Source organism: Palaemon carinicauda, chromosome 37, assembly GCF_036898095.1.
Source record: "Palaemon carinicauda isolate YSFRI2023 chromosome 37, ASM3689809v2, whole genome shotgun sequence".
NCBI lineage: Eukaryota > Metazoa > Arthropoda > Malacostraca > Decapoda > Palaemonidae > Palaemon > Palaemon carinicauda.
In genome coordinates, this window is record NC_090761.1 from 55,852,893 (window position 1) to 55,875,173 (window position 22,281).

General features: G+C 45.2%; 1 long non-coding RNA gene across 1 annotated transcript in view; it reads left to right on the forward strand.

Moving 5' to 3' along the window:
- The first annotated feature begins 418 nt into the window (after positions 1–418).
- Positions 419–22,281, forward strand: part of LOC137629108 (uncharacterized) — a 31,255-nt gene continuing 9,392 nt past the window's right edge. Inside the window, exons 1-2 of the long non-coding RNA XR_011041448.1 lie at positions 419–606; positions 10,975–11,122. This is a non-coding gene — a long non-coding RNA (uncharacterized lncRNA). The remainder of the gene's footprint in view (positions 607–10,974; positions 11,123–22,281) is intronic.

Genomic DNA, 22,281 nt, shown 5'->3' on the forward strand with positions numbered 1-22,281 from the left:
ATTTATTTTTTATCAAATGTTATTTATTTATTATTAATTATATATATATATATATATATATATATATATATATATATATATATATATATATATATATATATATATATATATATAAGTTTTCAAAATATAAATATAATTTTGTACTAGATTTTTGGTAGATAAAACAATAGTGTTTTGCAAATAGAATTTTCGACATAGGTAGTATATTACTTTTATAGTCTTATTGGTGACAATATGATATTATTTATAATATTGATGATTTAAAGTTTACTTTAAAATTCAACGTTTTAATAGTATTGATAATATTTTATACATTTTGTTCAAAATCAAAAGCCATATCCTCATAAAACACCAACAGTTGCCGGTTAGTCACTATATTTATTTGTTTTTATTCTGCAATTAACAGAGTTGTCGCCAGATGTCCCCATGAAATCAGCTGTATTTTGTCATAAAAAGGCTACCTTAACAGTAGTAGAGAATTTCTACTTTTGACCACTTCGTAATTCCGAAGAGCAAAGGAAAAAAAGTTTACAAGAAACTTCTGTTAATGTAGTTACATAAACAAATGGAACTGTCAAAGTCTGTCATCTTTGTCACTTGTGGCAGGTAAGAATACTGTTTCCTTTTGGAAAGTTTTACATTTAATAAAGGTAAATGTCTAGGAGAAGGCCGCACCCGTTTTTCAAGTATTAACGACGAAAAACAGCAAAAAACAACCAGATTATTGTTGCACAGTGCATAGAAACATGAGGAAATGAATAAAAAAGAAACTAAGACTTAACTCTTACACACAAATTGTAAGCATAAACCTACTACTACAATTATGGGGGACCCCAGTGGGAAGCGGGTTTTTTGGGTGGGGGGAGGAGGAGAAAAGTGATATTTCGGTGCACTACCGAACCTAGTACAACTAACTAACCTACCCTGGGGTGCCTGTACCCCTACCTAGGCCTACCGGGGGGGGGGCCTCCGCCCCCCCCCCCCTGCAACCCCCCCCCTTAAGGCCACAGTGATTTTCAGGGCACCACCAAACCTAATACACCCACCTAACCTAGCCTAGGGGCCCTGTACCCCTACCGGGGGGGGGGGGGGGGGACCTCCGCCCCCCCCCCCCTGCGACCCCCCCTTAAGGACACTACCTAACACATCCATCAAACCAAATCCAAAGTGATGGTACTGCTGTATACATCGTTATACTATCACCATTATAATATACTCCATAAATTAATGAAGCTTACCTTAACCTGTTGGTTGATAAAGATGTGCTGCTGCTTTGAGGAAAACGTGAAGCCGTTGCGAAGGTTCCCTGACATGCAGGACAATTTTTATTTTGTTTTCAATATTCCCCGAATAAGTTACAACAAATTCATTGTAAGTTAGGAAACAGTCAGGACAATAAGATAGAATTTCAACTTCTTGTGCAACATGAGATGACATTCTTGCTATGGCCTCCATGCCTAAGAACGAAATTAAATGCCTGGGTAAGATAATGTATTGTCACGCTGTTGTATTGTCGCGCTGTGATTGGCCAAACATGTATGACGTCATGGTGGATAGGCGCTGTGATTGGCCAAATGTGTAAGACTTCATAGTAGACTAGTTTGTCTGCGGATTATAGTGGTTACAGGGCTCATTTGAGCAAAAACAAGACATAGTCAACAATAACAACAGACTTACCTAGTAGTTCCCAGGTCACAACCCCTACCTGGGGAGTGAGCCCTCCAGACCCTCCTTCCTAGGTGAAGTGAGCCCTCCAGACCCTCCTTCCTAGGTGAAGTGAGCCCTCCAGACCCTCCTTCCTAGGTGAAGTGAGCCCTCCAGACCCTCCTTCCTAGGTGAAGTGAGCCCTCCAGACCCTCCTTCCTAGGTGAAGTGAGCCTTCCAGACCCTCCTTCCCTAGGTGAAGTGAGCCCTCCAGACCCTCCTTCCTAGGTGAAGTGAGCCCTCCAGACCCTCCTTCCTAGGTGAAGTGAGCCCTCCAGACCCTCCTTCCCTAGGTGAAGTGAGCCCTCCAGACCCTCCTTCCTAGGTGAAGTGAGCCCTCCAGACCCTCCTTCCTAGGTGAAGTGAGCCCTCCAGACCCTCCTTCCTAGGTTACAGTAGATGCCCACAAATAGGTACAGAACAACACAGTAAGCTACATTTGCTTGCTGGTTTCATTCTAGGGAAAAAGAACTTCCTTACTTCCATGAGGTTCCCCAACAATCTATATGTTTGCGATGAAGCTAAACAACAAGCTCTCAGTGTACTGCATTCCAAGACCAGATTATTATTATTATTACGTAAATATATGATACTCTAATTTCTAGAAAAACTGGAATTCGCTATAAGAAATGGACGAGTGCTGGTTAGTTTGGTATTTTTCTTTATATGTTCAATAGGGGCTGGGGCATAATAACTTGCGTATCAGTCTATTATAATGTGAAGTATGTTTTTCACTCATAAGTCTATTGTTTACATCTGAGAGACTGAACAGGACTTATTGCGCAAGTATTTTTTCCCATGGTTTGGGGAGCTTTCTGTGCATTTACAATGATGTATTTATCAGGTGGTTTTTCAAGCCAATTAACAGCTTACAAGTACTTTATCCAAGTTACCGGATGTTGTTCTACAACAGCAATTTTTTTTATCAACTTCCCTTTCAGTTTCCACTTAACCACCATCAAGTAAAGACATCTCAAAGAGGGAACTCGAGGGAAGTACATCAATCATTTCAAAATTTAGTGTAATTTCGTTTATGTTGGTAATTGATTATGGTGGAAATGCTCTGCATTTAGTGTAAAGCTATTGTTACTCATTTGAAATTAAAAAACAGGGAAATAATGCCTCAAAGGTCCAAAGCTGACTTAATTTTTAGGGAAGGCCAGCCCATTTCCTACTGCAAAGCTTCTGTGAAGATTGCCAAAAAAAAAAAAAAAAAAAAGACGCTGTCAGTCACATTGTAAGGATTTATTTGTGCTTTACTTTTAGTTTGTAACCTGAGGGGGGGAGGGGGGTGCGTTCTGACCTGGGGGACTTGCTTTCCCCACTAGGAGCTGTGATCGGGGAAGGGGGGGTCCAGCCCCCCTCCCGGCCAGGGGTTGTGACCTGGGAACTACTAGGTTAGGTTAGGTGGGATTGTTACATTCTGTACCCTTTTACAAATCTATCTCAAAAGTGTTAAATATTCATGTTTTGGCCTGTTTTCAGCCACTTAATGAACCATATATTTTTCCAGCTGGTTGTCTTGTGCTTATTTTGCATTTCTGACCATTATTATTGCTGCAAATCACTCGTTTATTACATTTTCCCACCCCAAAAAAAACCAGTTTCCCACTGGGGTCCCCCATAATTATCTTTATATAAGGGGGTCCAAAAACTCATGAACGGGTGGTTTGCCCCAATAATCTTGGTCATAAGTGCATAAAACATAAGATAGCGAGTAGAAAAAATATATGGTTCATTATTTGGCTAGAAATTAAAGTATTATATATTTACCTTATCCTTTGCTAAGCTACAACCCTAGTTGGGAAAGCAGGATACTATAAGCCTGAAGGCTCCAACAGGGAAAATAGCCCAGTGATGAAAGAAAATAAGGAAACTACAAAAAAGTTTAAAATTAACAATTGAAATAAAATATTTTAAGAACAGTAACAATAATAGAATAAAATTTGCTTATAAAAACTTTAAGAACCTTAAAAAACGAGGGGAAGAAAAAAAAGATAGACGAGTGTGCCTTAATGTACCCTTAAGTAAGAGAACTCTATCCCAAGACAGTGAAAGACCATGGTACAGAGACTATGCCAAAGAATAAATCAATAGTTAACATAATCACACGTTTTCCTACCTTGTCTTTTGCATATCAAGTTTGTAACCGTAAAAATAATTTCCAATGGCTATTGGCCATATTTTATTGTTTGATTCATGTAAAGTTATATTTTATTTTTGGAAAATGGTTTTTGTTTCATTTCAAAGATATAGACTGTTATTGTATCTATTGCAATACCCACTACTGTTTGTTAGAAAATGGTAAAAATGTAAGACAACAGTAATGACTGCTTTGATGCATATTACTGTGATGAAAGGACATAACCAGGTTTATGTGACTGAAAAGTGTTGTGATTTTATTACGATATGTGTTTATGTAGGTGAAAATTAAATTTTTCAATATTAAACTTACCCGATAATCATGTAGCTGTCAACTCCGTTGCCCGACAGAATTCTATGGAGGGATACGCCAGCTATCACAATACTAGAAGGGGGTGTATTTACCAGCGCCACCTGTGGCCAGGTACTCAAGTACTTCTTGTTGACACCTCCTCAATTATTCCTCTGTCGTGCTTCCGGCAAGACGTTCTGGGATACGCTTATGTTCTTGGAGTATTTTCACGACTTTGGTGAAGTATTTCTCTTTGATTTCGGCTGTCGCTTTACTGGAAAACTTCTATATTAGCTTAGTTAGCTTTTGGAATTAATTTGATTAATTTTGGTGACGAGAGAGTATGAACTCTCGTTCACCTTTCAATGGCCGACCCTTCCCTTAGACGGAAGTGTTGGTGTCTAAGAGAGTATAGACTCTCTTTCTTAATTTTGCTTAACAAAAGTTATAGATTTATTTTATATCTCTCCGCCTCTTATAGGCCTCTTAGATTAACTTCCTTTTATTATAAACTCATTAAAATTAATTTTTATATTTGTTTATATTCGACCTTCCTAATAGTAGGCGGTCTTTTACCGAAGTTAATAAACTTTGAGCCCGTCATTTCGGTTTTACCTGTTAACATATTATGCTATTTCCGCCACAGAGTTTGAAAGATTTTCTTTGACAGTCTCGTACTGTTTTCAAAGTTGAACTAACGTTTTGTTTTGTCTCTGCAGTTGTTGACGTTCAGAACGTTCAACTTGCACTCTATCGTTACGATAGAGAAAGAATGTTCACGGTTTCACGTTGCAGTAAGAGTAACCGTGTCTAGCGTTTTGTTCATTCTTTCTTAACTTAATGGTTTTGATCCTAATAAAGGAACTTTTCAGTTTTTTTCCTTTAACAATAATATGTTTTAACGATATATATGATTGGGCTCTTCTCTCAGGTTCTAAGTCAAGAGAGAGAGAGAGAGAGAGAGAGATAGAGACGGAGGGAGAAAGAGGATAAACGTTTCATTCAAGCCTGCCAGGCGTACGAGTAACGTCGTTATCGTTTTTTGCTCTTCTCCCTAGTCTCTTTAGGGGAAGAAACTAAACGTTTCTAGAGTGATCTAGTGTTTAGTCTCTTTCCAACCACTGAATTATCTTTCATTAGATTTTTCTGTTACATTGTAATTCTGTTTTCGCAATTACTAACTTTGAGAAAGGATAGAATTGCGTATTTCAGGTACAAACCACTTAAAGTTCAGTGAAATAAGTGCAAACAGAAATCAAAGTGATAAGTGATTAGTGCGTGAGGGTACTTTTGTGCGCGCCAGTTGTCCTCCCAGTCCGGGACCTCTTGCAAGCTCCCAAGCCCAGGGGAGAAGCAATGTCGAAGGGCATAAGGGTTCAGCAGGCCTTGATCGGCGCACAGAAGTATTCTCGGTGGTTGTGGGCGTGTCTTACCGAGACCGTCACTCCCACCCGCAGACGATTGAGCCCTTATTTTGCTCGTCTGCAGAAGAGATTAGGGGAGAAAATAAAGGCAGAGTAACGCTGGTCTCAGGTCTCAAGACTTCTTAAACGTTAAGTCCAGACCTATGCCAGACGTACGAAGTTAAAGTTCACAACCCGAATGCAGTCTCACAACTTTTGGTCTTGATGCGTGAGTGTCGGGCTGAGAGTGTTGCGCCTCCGCCTTCGCCTACACTCCCCCCCGCCTATGATCGCTCCGCCTGATCACAGTACCTCCTGCCAGGCGTACGATGTTGTTAACTCTACTACAGTCCATGCAAGCACAGCTTTCGGACTTGATGAGTGAGTGTCGGGCTGAGAGTGTTGCTCCTCCGCCTCCGCCTACACTCCCTCCTCCTACACTCGCTCCGCCTGATCACAGTACCATCTGCCAGGCGTACGATGTTGTGGTCTCTACTACAGTCCATGCAAGCACAGCTTTCGGACTTGATGAGTGAGTGTCGGGCTGAGAGTGTTGCTCCTCCGCCTCCGCCTACACTCCCTCCTCCTACACTCGCTCCGCCTGATCACAGTACCATCTGCCAGGCGTACGATGTTGTGGACTCTACTACAGTCCATGCAAGCACAGCTTTCGGACTTGATGCGTGAGTGTCGGGCTGAGAGTGTTGCACCTCCTGCACTCCCTCCACCTGTTCTCGCTGCACCTGTGCTCGCCCAGCCTGCACCTGCTCCGCCTGTGCTCGCCCAGCCTGCACCTGCTCCGCCTGGTCGCAGCACCATCTGCCAGGCGTACGATGTTGAACCACTTTCGGAGTTTGCTGTTCACAGTGTTGTTCAGCCTCAGCCTTCTTTAAGGCAACCCTTGCTTTGGGATCAGGAGAGTTACACTCTTCCTCCTCCTCCCCTTGCTGCTCCACCAGTGGTGCAACTCTCGGTTGGGGTACAACAACCTCTCCCCTCCGTGAGTCTGTCTGCTCAACCAGCGCTGCACCGAGTTCAACCCTCATCTAGGCAAGCTCATCTACACCATGCACTTGCGCCTCAGGAGCCTCAGCTTGCTAGAACTTTACCTTGTTCTGCGCAGCTTCAACCTTCTCATGCTCCACTCATCTCTCAGGAACAGGAACGGACTACTCCGCCTCCGTCCTCCGCTCAGCTGGTGCAATCCTTGGGTGCAACTCTTGCTAGGAGTCAACCTCCTTCACCCTTGCACCTGCCTTCTGCTCCGTCTGTTGTTCAGCCTATGCAGTCTGAACCTCAGGTTTTCCCTCAAGTTGAGGAAACCTCTGTTGTTGTTCCAGCTCGTTCTGACTCTGCTGTTCAGCATACCATGGTTTAAACCCCATGCAAGCATGCATAAAGCACTCTAGCACTGGTCATGGAATTTCTGAGAAATGTTAAACGCCATGCACACGCTCTGCTTTCCTTTCAGCAGGCTCTGCTTACAGCAGGCTCTGCTTACTACATGCTCAGCATTCAGCATGCTCTGCATTCAGCATGCTCTGCATACAACATGCTCTGCATACAGCATGCTCTGCATTCAGCATGCTCTGCATACAACATGCTCTACATACAGCATGCTCTGCATACAGCATACTCTGCATACATCATGCTCTGCATACCTTACCGCATGCTTCTCAACACATCTTGGGTTGTTGCCAACTCACTAGACTGTCAAGCAGTTTCATAACGTTGCCTTCTAGTCTGCTGCTTTGCACCAGTGAACCCTCACTCAGAGAACTTAGCTTTTCTAGGATAAGGTCCCTGTAGATGAGAAAGTTCTTTTCTCCCTCCTTCTGATATTCCCTTGAAGACTCTGTCATTTGGAGGGAGCCTTTAGCTGCATAACCTCTTATGGACTTTTATTTAAGCATAACATGCTTACAGGGAAGGTAATGGTTACACTTCAGCCGCTAATCCCGTCTGTTACCACACCTGCTCCCATAGACCTTGAGCTGTGTTGCATGACATGCAGTCCAAGCTTAGTCCTTGTTAGAGGATTTTTTGTTTACGGAGTCAATGTGTCACGGGGAAGACGTTCAACAACCAACAGAAGGGACTTGTTGTGACGCAGTGGGCAACCTCAGCAACCCGTTAAGGAGTTGTCTGTACGACCCAGACAGTCTAGACAGATTCGGGTTGTCACTGTACTTCCTCGCTTGCCCATGATTGACAGTTTACAGACTGTGCAGCAGTATCATGATCTTGTGTCCGGCTCCGTCAGACGACTGGCTTTTAAGAGCTCCCTCAAGTCGTCGCTGTCTGGAGATTTTTAAATGGACTATGGATCTGACCAAGGAACTGGGCCTCCTGGTCAATTTTGAGGAGTCTCAGCTCGTTCCATCCCAGACCATTGTCTCCTTGGGTATGGATCTTCAGAGTCGAGCTTTTCGGACTTGTCCGTCGGCCCCAAGGATCTTCCAAGCCCTAGAATGCATCCAGAGCATGCTGAGAAGGAACCGATGCTTAGTCAGGCAGTGGATGAGTCTAACAGGGACACTTTCATCGCTGGCCCTGTTCATCGAGTTAGGGAGACTCCACCTCCGCCCCCTTCAGTATCATCTAGCTGCTCACTGGATAAAGGACATGACGCTAGAGACGGGCTCAGTTCCTGTTTCCGAAGAGATGAGGTCTACTCTAACGTGGTGGAAGAACAGCATTCTTCTCAAGGAAGGTCTACCATTGGCTGTTCAGACCTCCGACCACCGTCTCTTCTCGGACGCATCGGACACGGGCTGGGGTGCGACACTGGACGGACAGGAATGCTCGGGAACATGGAATCAGGAGCAAAGGACACTTCACATCTATTGCAAGGAGTTGTTGGCAGTTCATTTGGCCTTGATAAACTTCAAGTCCCTCCAGCTTAACAAGGTGGTGGAGGTGAACTCCGACTACACCACAGCCTTGGCTTACATCTCCAAGCAGGGAGGGACTCATTCGAGGAAGTTGTTCGAGATCGCAAGGGACCTCCTCATTTGGTCAAAAGATCGAAAGCTCACGCTGGTAACGAGGCTCATTCAGGGCGATATGAATGTCATGGCAGATCGCCTCAGCCGGAAGGGTCAGGTCTTCCCCACAGAGTGGACCCTTCACAAGAATGTTTGCAGCAGACTTTGGGCCCTGTGGGGTCAGCCAACCATAGATCTATTCGCTACCTCGATGACCAAGAGGCTCCTCTTGTATTGTTCTCCGATTCCAGACCCAGCAGCAGTTCGCGTGGATGCCTTTCTGCTGGATTGGTCCCATCTCAACCTGTATGCATTCCCGCCGTTCAAGATTGTCAACAGGGTACTTCAGAAGTTCGCCTCTCACAAAGGGACACGGCTGACGTTGGTTGCTCCCCTCTGGCCCGCGAGAGAATGGTTCACTGAGGTACTGCAATGGCTGGTCGACGTTCCCAGGACTCTTCCTCCTAGAGTGGACCTTCTGCGTCAACCTCACGTAAAGAAGGTACACCCAACCTCCACGCTCTTCGTCTGACTGCCTTCAGACTATCGAAAGACTCTCAAGAGCTAGAGGCTTTTCGAAGGAGGCAGCCAGAGCGATTGCCAGAGCAAGGACGACATCCACTCTCAGAGTCTATCAGTCTTTATGGGAAGTCTTCCGAAGCTGGTGCAAGGCCAATGCAGTTTTCCTCAACCAGTACCAATGTAACCCAGATTGCTGACTTCCTGTTACATCTAAGGAACGTAAGCTCCCTATCAGCTCCTACGATCAAGGGTTACAGAAGTTTGTTGGCAGCGGTTTTCCGCCACAGAGGCTTGGATCTTTCCTCCAACAAAGATCTACAGGACCTCCTTAGGTCTTTTGAGACCTCAAAGGAACGTCGGTTGTCCACTCCAGGCTGGAATCTAGACGTGGTCCTAAGGTTCCTAATGTCATCAGGATTTGAACCGCTCCAATCAGCCTCTTTTAAGGACCTCACATTAAAAAACTCTTTTCCTCGTGTGCTTAGCAACAGGTAAAAGAGTAAGTGAGATCCACGCCTTCAGCAGGAACATAGGTTTCACATCTGAAACGGCTACATGTTCCTTGCAGCTCGGTTTTTTGGCTAAAAACGAGCTTCCTTCCCGTCCTTGGCCTAAGTCGTTCGAGATCCCAAGCCTGTCCAACATGGTGGGGAACGAACTGGAGAGAGTACTTTGCCCAGTTAGAGCTCTTAAGTACTATCTAAAGGTCAAAACCATTACGAGGACAATCAGAAGCCTTATGGTGTGCTATCAAGAAGCCTTCTCTACCAATGTCTAAGAACTCAGTTTCTTACTACATCAGGCTTCTGATTAGAGAAGCAAATTCTCATCTGAAGGAAGAAGACCTTGCTTTGCTGAAGGTAAGGACACATGAAGTGAGAGCTGTGGCTACTTCAGTGGCCTTCAAACAGAACCGTTCTCTGCAGAGTGTTATGGATGCAACCTATTGGAGAAACAAGTCAGTGTTCGCATCATTCTATCTCAAAGATGTCCAGTCTCTTTACGAGTACTGCTACACCCTGGGTCTATTCGTAGCAACGAATGCAGTAGTAGGCGAGGGCTCAGCCACTACATTCCCATAATCCCATAACTTTTTAACCTTTCTCTTGAATACTTTTTATGGGTTGTACGGTCGGCTAAGAAGCCTTCCACATCCTTGTTGATTTGGCGGGTGGTCAATTCTTTCTTGAGAAGCGCCAAGGTTAAAGGTTGTGATGAGGTCCTTTAGTATGGGTTGCAGCCCTGTATACTTTAGCACCTTTGAGTTGATTCAGCCTCCCAAGAGGAACGCTGCGCTCAGTAAGGAAGACGATCTTATTAAAGGCAGAGTAACGGTTCAAGTCGACTTCCTTACCAGGTACTTATTATTTCATTGTTATTGTGGATAACTGATTATATGAAATATGGGATACTTAGCTATCCTTTAATCTTGTACACTGGTTTTCACCCACCCCCCTGGGTGTGAATCAGCTACATGATTATCGGGTAAGTTTAATATTGAAAAATGTTATTTTTATTAATAAAATAAATTTTTGAATATACTTACCCGATAATCATGATTTAATCGACCCTCCCTTCCTCCCCATAGAGAACCAGTGGACCGAGGAATAATTGAGGAGGTGTCAACAAGAAGTACTTGAGTACCTGGCCACAGGTGGCGCTGGTAAATACACCCCCTTCTAGTATTGTGATAGCTGGCGTATCCCTCCATAGAATTCTGTCGGGCAACGGAGTTGACAGCTACATGATTATCGGGTAAGTATATTCAAAAATTTATTTTATTAATAAAAATAACATAGTTCTCAATAATATTTAATTGTAAAAAAATGGGTCTTGTATTTTAAGAGTATGTATGTTAGTACCTTGTAGGTTTAAAAACTATTTGAATTGTCTTGATAGTAAATATTTTACCTTTTATTTCCAGATTGACCTTTTTATCCTGCTCCAATGGATTGATTTCATGGCCCATAAGGCCTTCATTATCTGGAAGAACAATGTCTATTCTACATATCAAGAGGAACAAGGGATATGTACTGTATAGAAAATCTAATTTTAGTATAAGGAGATTTTAGGTAATGGGAATGAATTCAATAATAACTTGAGAATGCTATACCCACATTTGAAAGATAGTTACACTTGAAGACTAAAAATTATTTTCTGGGGGGCCTGTGACGGCCGGTGAGAGAACATGGTCTCGGTCGGGTAAAGTGAGGTTAGGGACTCCACGGAGGTAATGGAGTGGAGAGACCTAGCCAACCTATTCCGTGCCTCAAACTCAGTCTTGAGAAGAATATCTGGTAATTTAGGAAGCTTCTCGGAGAACAGATTAGAGGCACAGTCTGGGTCTAACTTCCCTACTGTGAAAGTAGCGAGGGCATCATCCCAGATAGTAACGGTACTCGGAATGAGCATGGAGGTGGGATCGGTCTCTTTAAGAGCTGGCATGGCAGAACCTTCTTTGATAGCCTGAAAAGTAAGAGCTGCCACTTTATCTGTAATAGGCAAGGTAATACCTGGAGAATCTGTAAATATGGTGTAGGCTCCTTTGTGTGGGGTGAGCTTGGAATTAGTGCAACCCCAGTCTGACAACGTCCTGGCCCAGAAAGATTGGGCCTTCTCTTTAGGGAATATTACCGTTTCCTTCGGTACCTTGTCTAACCTAACCAAGGCATGTTCTTTCAATCGCACGAAGCCGTTGAATGGGAATTCTAGTCCCGGAGGGTAAAATTCTAAGTCCTCTAGAGGACGGGTGCCTATACCCTCTAGAGTTATGGCACCATCAATATATGGAGCATGTAAGGCAAACCTCCAAGGGTTGTTTTTCTCGAAGGGAGGTAACTTCGATGCGTCCGGGGCTGAAGGAGGGGGCATCTGAGTTCCGGAACGGATGAGACTTGCCACCATATCTTTGAGCTCCGTCATAGCTCCTCGGTCTGCCCTAGACTGTTGAAGATATTGTTGTATCTGCTCTTTCACAATATCCCTGACCATGGCGGCGGATAAAGGGGGCTCCCGAGCTTGATCCTCTAACGAAGCCCTGGACTTAGTAGACTTTGACTTCTTAGGAGTCACGGTTTTAGGTATAGCAATATGAACATCAGGATCCTTTGAGGGTCCCGGAACCGGTGACACTGATAATGGCAAAGCTGAAGGCTTAAAGGTACGTAGTGGCTTCACCTTGGGTCGTACAGGAATGGAGGAACCTAGAGGAGAAGCTGTATGTTTATCAAAGCCGTGAAAGGAAGTAGAAGAGGAAGGAGTGTGGGGTGAAAGGGGGTCCACCAACTCAACACCACCTACCTGCTCATCCATGGGTTCCTCGTCTAGACCTAGGTAGGGCTCGGCCTCCGTCACTAAAACCTCTTCCTCAGTTAGAATGGTTTCTCTAATCACTTCAATTAACGGGGCCGCTGTCTCCGGTGGAACTGCTGCAGTAGTAGAGCCTGGGAATAGGCGAGAAGCCATGTCTCCATCAAGAAGATAGGGTGCGCCAGCAGGCGCATTCCTCCCAAACCCTGACACCCAAGTCCGGAGAGTAGCTCTCGCCTCCCTGAGAGATTCATCATCAGCCTGAAAGAGGAGAGGGAATTAATGATGAAGTCAAAACTGAAGTCAATATACAAAGAGCAATTAATTCTTCGCAAAGAATATTAACAGGGACACTAGAACCAACTTACCTCCTCGCTCAGGAGTAGGGCTGACAGCCCATAGCAGAGCATGCATGCCTCCGGAAACCATATCGTATAGGGGGCTTGTCCCGGTTCCCGAGAGAAGGATATGGCGCAATGGGCATGGGCCCGGCATAGATCATGGCCCATGGGATCAGTAAAGGCAGCGGAGCAGCCCCTGGCAGTGCAGCGGACTTTCTGTAAAAAGAAAGAAGACATAAGTCTGGATGTTCCTTGAGATTCTTGTCATTGACTTATGAATCAGAAACACTTAAATCTTAATTAATGTGTGAGTATGGTAGTAGCTAACACCTTAATAAAATAAGAAATTATAATAGAAAACCAGTAACCACATAGCATGAATCTCTAATCTTCATCGATATCACACTGTTAACTCCGGTTCTGGACTCCTGCTTGATCTCTGTTTTTACCGGAGGTCCGGTAGCAAAGGCCCGTCATCGTGAAATCGTGACCGTCTCCGGTACGATAACATTATCCTCAATGAATGAGTTATCTCCAGTGAAGCCGGAGATACGATGAAAACGGGGGCCTTAACTGTGTAATTGTGATCAAACATGACAAAGGTTCGTGTGTAAAAGGCTTCAGCCGGAGTCCGAGTGCCGGATTTCACCGTTGCACTCCAAAAATCTGCTCCGGAACGATAACTAGTTCTCACCCAATGAGTATCCATTATAGCGGAGCATAACTCAAGGCGGAGCCAAGCATAACTCAAGGCGGAGCTAAGGGTGTCGGTATAAAACGACCCCAATTAATGACTCATACACTAACGTACCTAATAATAGTGTTAGCTATATTAACAGTAACCACATCAATAAATCGTTTATAATATTAAACGTACTATCATCAATTCTGATACTGAGAAGAGGCCTGAATAACCCGTGATCGTATAAAAACGGAGAACGGGAAATTCACCTCTCTTACTCAAAGAAAACGAGAGAAAGGATAACTCATACCTGTAGAACAGGAAACGAGCACTCTATGCTTTCGCTCTCAAGGTTACATATTAAAAATTAACATCACACAATAAATAAGAAATTTAATAAAATTGATTGCTTTTCTTAGTAATAGTAATAACGAAGAATAACGACAACGTAACAAAAAAACAAGGATATAGTCTAAAACGAACCCTCCAGGAGGGTACAAATTAACAGACTAAATCGCTAAGCTTTAAATCGTTACTATGCTTTAAAACGCTAAGCTTTAAATCGTTACTATGCTTTAAAACGCTATCTTAAATCGCTATTCTTCGTAGGTCCAAATTGGACTTGCAAGCAAATAAATACCATAGTAAAAATTAATAATAATTAATGATAACATAAAAGGCCATAAAACGTAAGTGATATAACCTATCCGACAGAGTACCAGATGGGCAAAATTAACTAGAAAATTTACCGAAGCGAACATACCCAAAATGGCTGCCGATATCTCGGCAGGACAATCGCTTCCAAAACTAAAAACCACCATAATGGAAATAGAACAAATGCCCGGTACTGTCAAAAACTGCCAAAACAAACTATGGTACTTAACATTGGTAAGGGTGAAGTAACAACGTCAGTCATGTTGAAATAACGAGAAATTCTTCGAAAAAACACTGTGCCCAAAAAAACTATGCTTGCTTGAAGTCCAATTAAAGAAGGATGTCCTAGAGGGCGCGCGTGGTAGGTGTCGTTGGGGAGTTCAACCATGTTATCTAGGGCCTGTCACGGCCCTCCCCATTGATGAAGGGATTATCTAAATGGAAGACAACCTGTGAATAGTGGTTTACACACGCCTTTGTTTAATACACGACACCTACAAGGTGTTCGCGCGAGGGTTGTAACCTCTGCATTCCATGCTTTTATCTTTCTCTAGTATATTTGGAAGATTTATATTAGGAAAGGTATAAGGAAGGACCTTTCTCACCGGGCGTCACAGGCCTCTTCCCAGAAATAGATTTTTCCTCCGTCAAAATCCCTTATATATACATCAATATTGAGACCAATTTTAATGTATGACCATGAATCATGGGCCCTCATTAGTAGAACCAAGAGCAAATTGCAGACAGCAGAAATGAAGGTTTTACGTTCAATTAGGGAAGTCACAAGACTTGATAGATTGAGGAATGGTGACATCAGAAATTAACTGGGTATTGAGAGTATATTAGAATTTATAGAAAGGGGCCAGCTACGTTGGTATGGACATGTTAAGAGAATGGTAGATCACAGATACCCAAAACAATTTCTAGAATGGGTACCAGATGGTAGAAGGCCCGTAGGAAGACCAAGAACTAGATGGAGGGACTACATTGAGATGGAAATTGAGAAATGAGGGTCATCTGTTTGAGAGGTTGAGGAACACCAAGTGTATTTGGACCGCGTGGAATGGAGAAGACTCTGCAAACTGAGGCATGATGACTGACAATCTTTTGGTTTACCTGGTGTCTGGTGAGAAAAAAATGGTGAGAAGATAAGAATTGTTCCACTGTAAGGCTCTAAGAATCTTATTCTTTCAATGATGTTAGTTCTTGAAGGTATTGTACTGTAAGGAACTTTGAACTCAAATCAGACTAATTCATGGAGAGTGAACATGTGTAGTAGCAGCTTGTGCCATCATATAGTAAACTTTGACAATGTCTAGTATCTTATTTTCAGGTAGTATTTAGAATTAATATAATTTTTTACCTTTAATTTAAATTTTTCAATATTAAACTTACCCGATAATCATGTAGCTGTCAACTCCGTTGCCCGACAGAATTCTACGGGAGGGATACGCCAGCTATCACAATACTAGAAGGGGGTGTACTCACCAGCGCCACCTGTGGCCAGGTACTACAGTACTTCTTGTTGACACCTCCTCAATTTTTCCTCTGTCGTGCTTCCGGCAAGACGTTCTGGGATACGCTTATGATCTTGGAGTATTTTCACGGCTTTTGGTGAAGTATTTCTCTCAGATTTTGGCTGTCGCTTTACTGGAAAACTTCTATATTAGCTTAGATAGCTATTATTTAGTTCTGATTAATGGTTAACGATCTTTTTGCTTGATTTGGAATCCCCACTTGGCTAACTCTTTGATTCAAGATCTCTGACATTTCACAAGCCCCACCCCATAGACGATGTAGGTCTTGTAATAGGCGTATTCCGAAGGCCTCGGTAGATCCTCACACCGCTTGTTCTGACTGTAGGGAAAGACCCTGTCAGTTTGAAGATTGATGTGAGGAATGCGCCGGACTTTCGGAACTTGATTTTGTCCGATTTCTTAAGTATTCAACCAAGTTAGAGAGAGAGAGAGTTAGGAGGAGTTCTTCTCGCTCTTCACTTTTTTCCTCACCTCATGATCCCCTACCTTTTCCTCCCCCTGTAGTGGCTACCCCCGAACCTACTATTTGCCCTCAACCTGATATGTCTGTTGTTTTGCGTGCCATTCAGGCTTTAGGTGACAAAGTGGAGTCGGTGGTTAGTGATCATAAGTCTCTTATGGCCGAAGTCAAGGAACTTAAGGTCAAGAGTGCAGTGGGTGGTAATAGTGCCAGTGCTGTGACGAGTGCTAGTGTCAGTGCAGTGCCAAGTGCTAGTGTCAGTGTCAGTGTGGTGCGTGAGGGTACTTCTGTGCGTGCCAGTCGTCCTCCCAGTCCGGGACCTCTTGCAAGCTCCCAAGCCCAGGGGAGAAGCAATGTCGAAGGGCAATAGGGTTCGGCAGGCCTTGATCGGCGCACAGAAGTATCCTCGGTGGTTGCGGGCGTGTCTTCCAGAGACCGTCACTCCCACCCGCAGACGATTGAGCCCGTCTTTTACTCGTCTGCTGAAGAATTGTCAGGGAGGAAACGTTGGACTCAGGTCTCAAGACCTCTCAAACGCAGAGTCCAGACCTCAAGAGCTCTACAACCTGGCTGCAGTCATTGGATCAGCTCTGACTCGCCGCAGTCATCAGTTGAATGCACACCTCCTAAGAGGAGTAAGGTGCTGCAGCAACAGATCTCTTCTGTTAAGGCTTTGCCTCAGCAGACCTTAGTGTCTGCCGACCCCAAGTTGACTCTACTGCAGTCCATGCAGTCACAACTTGCGGTCTTGATGCGTGAGTGTCAGGCTGAGAAGGTTACACCTCCTCCTGCGATCGCTCCGCCTAACCGCAGTCCTGTCTGCCAGGCGTACGATGTTGAGGCTCCTCAGGATACCTTACCACGTACTGAGTTGTCAGTTTCCAGCGGTGTGCAGCTACCTCCGCCTTCCTTAAGGCAACCTCAGCAATGGGAACAGGAAGCTTATACCTTACTTCCTCCGCTTCCACTTGCGGTTCCACCAGTGAGGCAACACTCTCTTGAGGTACAACAACCTCTCCCATCCATGAGGCAGACTCCTCAGCTCTCGCTGCAGCGACCTCAACCCTCCTCAAGGCGAGAGCCTCAACACCTTAGCCTTGCGCCTCAGGAACCTCAACTTGCGAGACAATTACTGCGTTCTGCGCAGCCTCTACCTCAACGCTCGCAGCTCACACCTCAGGAACCTCAACTCGTTCCTCAGGAACCTGCTACTGCGCATCCACCAACCTTACAGCAAGCGCAACTCGTGAGTCAAGACACTCATGCCAGGAGTCAGCCTCCTCCACCCATACTCCTTTTGACCAGCCTTTGCAGCCTGAGCCTCAGGTGTTGCCTCAACAGAGACTTGAGGATGAAACCACAAGCGTTTTTGCTCCCGCTCGTGCAGATTCTGCTGTTCAGCATACCTTACCTCTCACTTCGCTACACTCTGGTGATGAGGTTTCTGATGATGAGGCTGCACACCTAGATCCCTCATCAGACGTGGATGAATCCAAGTCTTCTCCGCCTCCTATTGACTTTCGTAAGGTCTTGGCTCTTTTCAGAGAGGTATACCCAGACCATTTTGTCTCTGCTACCCCCCCGCTCTCCGCCATCTGAGTTTTCGCTGGGCATGCAGCCAGCCAAGTCAACTTATACTAAGCTCGTCTTTGCAAGGTCCTCTAAGAGAGCGTTAAGAATTTTAGGGGAGTGGTTGCAGTCTAAGCAGCAACTAGGAAAGACTTCCTTTATGTTTCCTCCGACTAAGCTCACTTCTAAAGCGGGCGTTTGGTATGCCACAGGAGAGGAACCAGGCTTGGGAGTACCTGCCTCTGCCCAGGCTGACTTCTCAAGTTTGGTAGACTCTCCTCGTAGAACAGCAATGAGGCGCTCTAAGGTTTGCTGGACCTTCTCCGATCTAGATCACTTCCTAAAGGGTGTATTTCGAGCCTTTGAGATGTTCAATTTCCTAGACTGGTGCCTGGGGGCCCTTAGCAAGAAGACCTCCCCTGCGGACAAGGACTCAGCCATGCTCTTAATGTCCTGCATGGATAAAGCTATTAGGGATGGATCTGGCGAGCTTGCTTCAATGTTTGTGTCAGGAGTGCTTAAGAAAAGGGAGCAGCTTTGTTCCTTCCTTTCTTCCAGCATCACACCTTGTCAAAGGTCTCAACTCCTTTTCGCTCCGCTCTCTAAGTTCCTGTTTCCCGAAGAGCTTGTTAAGGACTTGTCTGCGGCCCTGATACAAAAGGACACCCATGATCTTGTGGCCTCATCAGCTCGTAAGACTAAGGTTGCTACCTCAGTCCCCAGGACTTATCGCACCCCAGTGGCTGATACTCCTGCTACGAGGTTTATTCCGCCCTTTCGTGGTAGAGCCCCCAGCCGAGGAAGCTCCCGTCCAGACTCTTCCAGGAGCAAGTCTAGGAAAGGTTCCAAGGCTTCTAAAGGCAAAAACTGACTCTCCTCCTCTCCAGACAGCAGTAGGAGCCAGACTCAAGATCTTCTGGCAAGCCTGGGAAAAGAGAGGTGCAGACGCCCAGTCTGTCAGTTGGCTGAGGGAGGGTTACAGGATACCATTCTGCCGCAAACCCCCTCTGACCACATCTCCCATCAACCTCTCTCCCAACTACAAGGAAAAGGACAAGAGGCTAGCGTTGCACCAGGAGGTGTCGCTCCTGTTACAGAAGAAGGCAGTGGTTATAGTCCGGGACCATCAATCCCCGGGCTTCTACAACCGTCTCTTTCTGGTGGCCAAGAAGACAGGAGGTTGGAGACCGGTGCTGGACGTCAGCGCGCTCAATGCTTATGTCACCAAGCAGACGTTCACGATGGAGACGACGAAGTCGGTCCTAGCAGCGGTCAGGCAGGAGGACTGGATGGTCTCGTTGGACCTGAAAGATGCTTACTTTCACGTTCCTATTCATCCAGACTCCCAACCTTTCCTGAGATTCGTTTTTGGAAAGGTTGTCTACCAATTCCAAGCCCTGTGTTTTGGCCTAAGCACAGCTCCTATGGTGTTTACGCATCTGATGAGGAATATAGCAAAATTCCTCCACTTATCGGACATCAGAGCCTCCCTTTATTTAGACGACTGGCTGTTGAGAGCCTCCACGAGTCGTCGCTGTCTGGAGAGTCTCAACTGGTCTTTGGACTTGATCAAGGAACTGGGTCTGTTAGTCAACTTGGAAAAGTCCCAGCTCATTCCCTCCCAATCCATTGTTTACCTGGGAATGGAGATTCGGAGTCAGGATTTTCGGGCTTTTCCATCGGCCCCAAGGATAAGCCAAGCCCTAGATTGCATCCTGAGCATGCTGAAGAGGAGCAGTTGCTCGGTGAGACAGTGGATGAGTCTCACAGGGACCCTTTCATCGTTGGCCCTGTTCGTCGAGCTAGGGAGACTCCACCTCCGCCCTCTTCAATTCCATCTAGCAGCTCATTGGGACAAGGGTTTGACTCTCGAAGCAGTCTCTATCCCAGTCACCAAAGAGATGAAGACCACTCTCTTGTGGTGGAAGTCCAATCTCCTTCTCAGGGAGGGCCTATCGTTGGCGATTCAGACCCCCAATCTTCATCTCTTCTCGGATGCATCGGACTCGGGCTGGGGCGCGACCTTGAACGGACAGGAGTGCTCGGGAACGTGGAACGAGGAACAGGAAACGCTCCACATCAACTGCAAGGAGCTACTAGCAGTTCATTTAGCCCTATTGAACTTCAAGTCCCTCCTGCTAGGCAAGGTGGTGGAGGTGAACTCCGACAACACCACAGCCTTGGCTTACATCTCCAAGCAAGGAGGGATCCATTCGAGGAGCCTATACGAGATAGCAAGGGACCTCCTCATTTGGTCAAGAAGTCTAAACCTCACCCTAGTTACGAGGTTCATTCAGGGCAACATGAACGTCTCAGCAGATCGCCTAAGCAGAAGGGATCAGGTCATCCCCACGGAATGGACCCTCCACAAGAGCGTGTGCAACAGACTTTGGACCTTGTGGGGTCAGCCGACAATAGATCTGTTTGCCACCTCCATGACCAAGAGACTTCCTTTGTACTGTTCCCCAGTTCCAGACCCAGCAGCAGTTCATGTGGATGCTTTTCTGCTGAACTGGTCCCATCTCGACCTTTACGCATTCCCACCGTTCAAGATCATAAACAAAGTCCTTCAGAAGTTCATCTCGCACGAAGGGACACGGCTGACGCTGGTTGCTCCCCTTTGGCCTGCAAGAGAATGGTTCACAGAGGTACTACAATGGCTGGTCGACGTCCCCAGGACTCTCCCTCTAAGAGTGGACCTTCTACGTCAACCTCACGTAGACAGGTTGCACCCAAACCTCCACGCTCTTCGGCTGACTGCCTTCAGACTGTCGAAAGATTCGCTAGAGCTAGAGGCTTTTCGAAGGAGGCAGCCAGTGCGATTGCCAGAGCAAGGAGGGTATCCACTCGTAGAGTCTACCAATCCAAGTGGGAAGTCTTCCGGAGCTGGTGTAGAGCCAATGCAGTTTCCTCTACCAATACCTCTGTGACCCAAATAGCTGACTTCCTATTACATCTTAGGAATGAGAGATCCCTTTCAGCTCCTACGATTAAAGGGTACAGGAGTATGTTGGCTTCAGTTCTCCGCCACAGAGGTTTGGACCTTTCTGCCAACAAGGACCTTCAAGACATCCTTAAGTCTTTTGAGACTTCTAAAGAACGTCGTCTACCCACTCCAGGCTGGAATCTAGACGTAGTCTTAAGGTTCCTTATGTCACCTAGGTTCGAACCTCTCCAGTCAGCTTCCTTCAAGGACCTTACCCTCAAGACTCTTTTTCTCGTCTGCCTTGCAACAGCTAAAAGAGTCAGTGAGGTTCATGCCTTCAGCAAGAACATTGGGTTCACATCCGAATCTGCAACATGTTCTTTACAGCTCGGATTCTTAGCTAAGAATGAACTTCCTTCACGTCCTTGGCCTAGATCGTTTGAAATTCCTAGCCTCTCCAACATGGTAGGTAACGAGCTAGAAAGAGTTCTTTGCCCTGTCAGAGCTCTGAAATATTATCTTAATAGGTCAAAACCTATTCGAGGACAGTCAGAAGCCTTATGGTGTGCAATCAAGAAACCTTCGAGGTCCATGTCCAAAAACGGGGTTTCGTATTATATAAGGCTTCTGATTAGAGAAGCCCATTCTCACTTGAAGGAGGAAGACCTTGCTTTGCTGAAGGTAAGGACCCACGAAGTTAGAGCCGTAGCTACTTCGATGGCCTTTAATAAAAACCGTTCTCTGCAGAGCATAATGGATGCAACCTATTGGAGGAGCAAGTCAGTGTTTGCATCATTTTATCTTAAAGATGTCCAGTCTCTTTACGAGAACTGCTACACCCTGGGACCATTCGTAGCAGCGAGTGCAGTAGTAGGTGAGGGCTCAGCCACTACATTCCCTTAATCCCATAACCTTTTTTAACCTTTCTCTTGAATGCTTTTATTGTTATTTTTATGGTTGTTACGGTAGGCTAAGAAGCCTTCCGCATCCTTTTGATTTGGCGGGTGGTCAATTCATTCTTGAGAAGCGCCTGGGTTAGAGGTTGTGTAGAGGTCCTTTAGTAGGGGTTGCAGCCCTATATACTTTAGCACCTTAAGAGTTGATTCAGCCTCCTAAGAGGATTGCTGCGCTCAGTAAGGAAGACGAACTTAAAAAAGGCAGAGTAACGGTTCAAGTCGACTTCCTTACCAGGTACTTATTATTTCATTGTTATTTTGAGATAACTGATTATATGAAATACGGGATACTTAGCTATCCTTTAATCTTGTACACTGGTTTTCACCCACCCCCCTGGGTGTGAATCAGCTACATGATTATCGGGTAAGTTTAATATTGAAAAATGTTATTTTTATTAGTAAAATAAATTTTTGAATATACTTACCCGATAATCATGATTTAATTGACCCTCCCTTCCTCCCCATAGAGAACCAGTGGACCGAGGAAAAATTGAGGAGGTGTCAACAAGAAGTACTGTAGTACCTGGCCACAGGTGGCGCTGGTGAGTACACCCCCTTCTAGTATTGTGATAGCTGGCGTATCCCTCCCGTAGAATTCTGTCGGGCAACGGAGTTGACAGCTACATGATTATCGGGTAAGTATATTCAAAAATTTATTTTACTAATAAAAATAACATTTTCCTAACACTTGTGTTGTCCCCTCACCTTTGCTTTTGGTTGGGTAAAGAACGAACGTTGTCTCCTCTACCACTTAACCTTTTTGACTAGCCTAAAGCCCTGTCCACACGATCGAGCA